This window comes from Mixophyes fleayi, chromosome 8 (assembly GCF_038048845.1).
Source record: "Mixophyes fleayi isolate aMixFle1 chromosome 8, aMixFle1.hap1, whole genome shotgun sequence".
Classification (NCBI taxonomy): domain Eukaryota; kingdom Metazoa; phylum Chordata; class Amphibia; order Anura; family Limnodynastidae; genus Mixophyes; species Mixophyes fleayi.
This window is the reverse complement of record NC_134409.1, coordinates 22,810,346-22,813,986: the sequence shown is the minus strand read 5'-3', so window position 1 is coordinate 22,813,986 and position 3,641 is coordinate 22,810,346.

Genomic DNA, 3,641 nt, shown 5'->3' with positions numbered 1-3,641 from the left:
TTAATAATATTTCAAATAAAATAGTATAATAGATTTTCTATTAAATAAAAATACAATGAATACAATACAATACAATGAATATTCTAATGGCCTCTATACAATACAAAATGCATTCTAGTGACCAATATATATGGAAAAAAGAGCATTCTAGTGAGAATAGCACAATGTAGAGAGAATTCAAATGACTGAAATGGAATACAGAGAGCATTCTAGTGAGAAAAGCACAATACAGAGAGCATTCTAGTGGCCTCTGTACAATACAGAGAATATCTTAGGTGACACATATACAATACAAGGAACATTTTAGTGACCCATTTTTGTAACCTCTTTAATATAAGGATTGACCGATATACAATATAGTACATTCTACTGACTTCTATTCAAAATGCATTCTAATGCGAGATACACAATTACACAATACAGAAAACTTTGAGTGACCAATACAGTACATAGAGCATTTTAGTGACTTATATATAATACACAATGCATACTAGTGACCACTATACACTGCAGATCTTCTTTTGGAGACCTCAATACAAATCTTGAGTGGATTTATAATGCAGACCCCCCCCCCCCCAAATCTCTAGGGGCAATACAATGCAGACCCCCGAGTCATTGGCTGCTTCTCAATGCAGACCTTAAAATCTCTGGTGGTGTTTCAATGCAGAGCCAGAAATCTCTGGTGGTTTTGCATTGCCGACCCCCAGATCTCTGGTGGATTTTCAATGCAGAACCACAAATATCTGGTGGATTTTCAATGCAAAGCTCAGATATCTGGTGGATTTTCAAGGCAAAGCTCAGATATCTGGTGGATTTTCAAGGCAAAGCCCAAACTCGCTTTATATAACTTTGATGCCTTTATAGCACAGATATCAGATATCTTGTGCCTTTACAGTGCAGACCCCAAAATATCTAGTGGCTTTACAATGCAGCTGACGAAATATATGGTGGCTATATAATGCATCCCCAAAACCATTTTTGCTCTCCGAGGCAAACCTCAGATCTCTGGAGGCTTTACAAAGCAGAACTCATATTTCTCCTAGTTTTACAATGCATTCCCCACATTTCTGATGGATTTCCAATGCAAAACCAAGATATCTGGTGAATTTTCTTTTTTTTAAGTATGTTTTATTAATAATATCTTATCTTGAACAATGTTACAAAATTCTTGAAAGGTACATTAGCGAGATAGTGTACACACATATAAATAAACAGAATATACAACACTCTCTCACAGTGTTTTTACAATATAAATTTAACTGCATGTTAACCTAGTACCAAGAAGATGTTGTTTTTTATTTTTAAACTATATAAACAAAAGGACAAAAAGAAAAAGGGGGGATAAGGAATGGTGCAGGATAAGAGGGGGGGAGGAAAAGAGAGTTGGAAAGGCTGAAAGAAGGGAGGAGGAGTTCACGCATTTAACAAGAAAGAGTAGTCTAATCTGGGAGAGCTAAGGGCAATAGCACATGCTTAGGGTCAGAGGGTATGGGGGTGTTGAGGACTGCTGTAGCTAGTGTGATAACCGCTGTCCAGTACAGGCGTATCCTGGGACAGTCCCACCAAATATACATAAAGGTGCCAACGTGGCCACAATTTCTCCAACATGTGGGGTTTGTTTGTGGATATATAATGTGAAGCCTAGAGGGGACATAATACCATCTATGGAGAAATTTATTAGCATTTTCCTTAATACGGACATTTATGGCGCAACGCTCTGTCCACTCGTAAATATCCGACCACTCTTCAGGATCTAGAGGCATTCCCAAGTCAGTCTCCCACTACGTCTGGAATCGGTCCTTGACCTCTGTGGAGATGGGAAGTAAAGCATTGTATAGTGTGGAAATGAGACCTTTTGAAGATGGTCCAGAAAGGCATAGATTCTCAAACACAGTGGGGGACCTAGATGATCGCTGAGCTTTGACCTTTTGGTGATAATGTCTAATCTGTAAGTATTGGTGGAACTGTCCCATCGCAAGCCCGCACCGGTCCGCTAAATCTGAGAACTGAGGAAATGTTAGGTTCCCGGTGATATGATTTAGTAGCAATAATTTGCCCTCCCCTGCCCATTTGGTGTACATAGAGTGTGAGAGGCCAGGTGTAAAGGCTGGAATTGATCAGAGGGGAATCAATATCAAGGGTGCAGGAGATAAAGATGCCATTCTAGTACACCGGAACCAAATTGAGAGGAAGAGGGCTATTACTGGATGAGCTCGAGCAGGGGCTGGGCTCTGTGCAGTTGGAAGCCAAAGAATAGAACAGATCGGTGAGCCACCCAGCAGGTCCGATTCTATGTCAACCCAGACCCTGGTTCCAGACGGAGAATGCCATTGAACATATTGGGCTAAACGTGTCGCATAATAATAATTGCAATGGTTGGGGATGCCAAGGCCACCTGCCATGGGAGGGCGTTGCAAAATAGGAGTAGAGATCCTGGGCCTCTTGTTGGACCAGATGAATCGCATTATGGAAGCTTGTAACATTTTAAAGGTAGAGGGGGATTTCTAATAGGAAGGGTGTCGTGAACATAGAGAGCTGGCAGTTATTTATAAGGGATAATTCATAACTGCAGTGTAAATAGGTTGTATCAAATGAATCCATTGATAAGTTAAAGTGTAACATTTACAGACAGAGAGTCTGAGGTAATTGTGTTTGATGGCTTTTTACATCCCAGTGTGAGGAGATAAGTATGCCACTTTTAGCAGCTTCCAGGATGTCTCACTGCTAGCTTTAGACACTTGAATAGACTTTGTGGGGCCAATCACAGCTGGAGATCCTGGTAGGCAGCATGTGAAAGCCTATACAGGTATATAGAAATATGAGCTTCAAAAGAAAATGTTGTCATAGTTCATATTTTGGAAAATCTGGATGCCACTCCGTACTGAGGGGCAAAAACCACACAAGGGTCTTAAAACATAGATACCAACTACACAGGGAACAGCCATAGTCACATGTATTTCAGGATGAGATTGGATATTGTTGTAATCTCATCATATATGGTATTTAAATGTGCGGGAAATTATGATCGGTTTATTGAAGGGAAAGTTATGTCTCTGAGATATCTGAGGACAAAACTTAGGAATAGTTTGAACAAACCTTAGGTGACACCCAGGGGACATTTCCGCCCCCACATTAGCATTCACACTGCCCTTGTGAATGCCGTCCCATTTGAGTTTGCTTAAAAATCTGTGTTCTGGAAGGACAAAGGGTCAGCTTCTTGGGGAATCAATCTAATTGAAGGACTGTCCATCTTTTCTGTCTGCCCCAGGCATACAGATTATAAGTAAGTTATGCTCTGTACGTTTATCTTTTTATTTTAAACTGTTTTTGCTTGTTATGTCAATTAATTGTTATTCATTATTTTTCTTTATATCTGAATGCCCTGTATTTTTGTATTTTAAATCTATAATTTAATAAGTTGCGTCCTTGATACTCTAACGAATCCATTAGCCTCTTTAGAAGAGTCAGAGGTCGACCAAGTTAACCCTTGGAATGCCAGTGTGTGATTTGTTGATACATTTGATTAACAAGCTGTGTGTGCTTGCATTTACATTTGTGTAACAGTCTGGAGGTGTGAAGAGTTAACCCTGTGTGTGCTGGTGTGGGTCTTGCTAGTTTGTGGATAACTAGAAACCTGCATG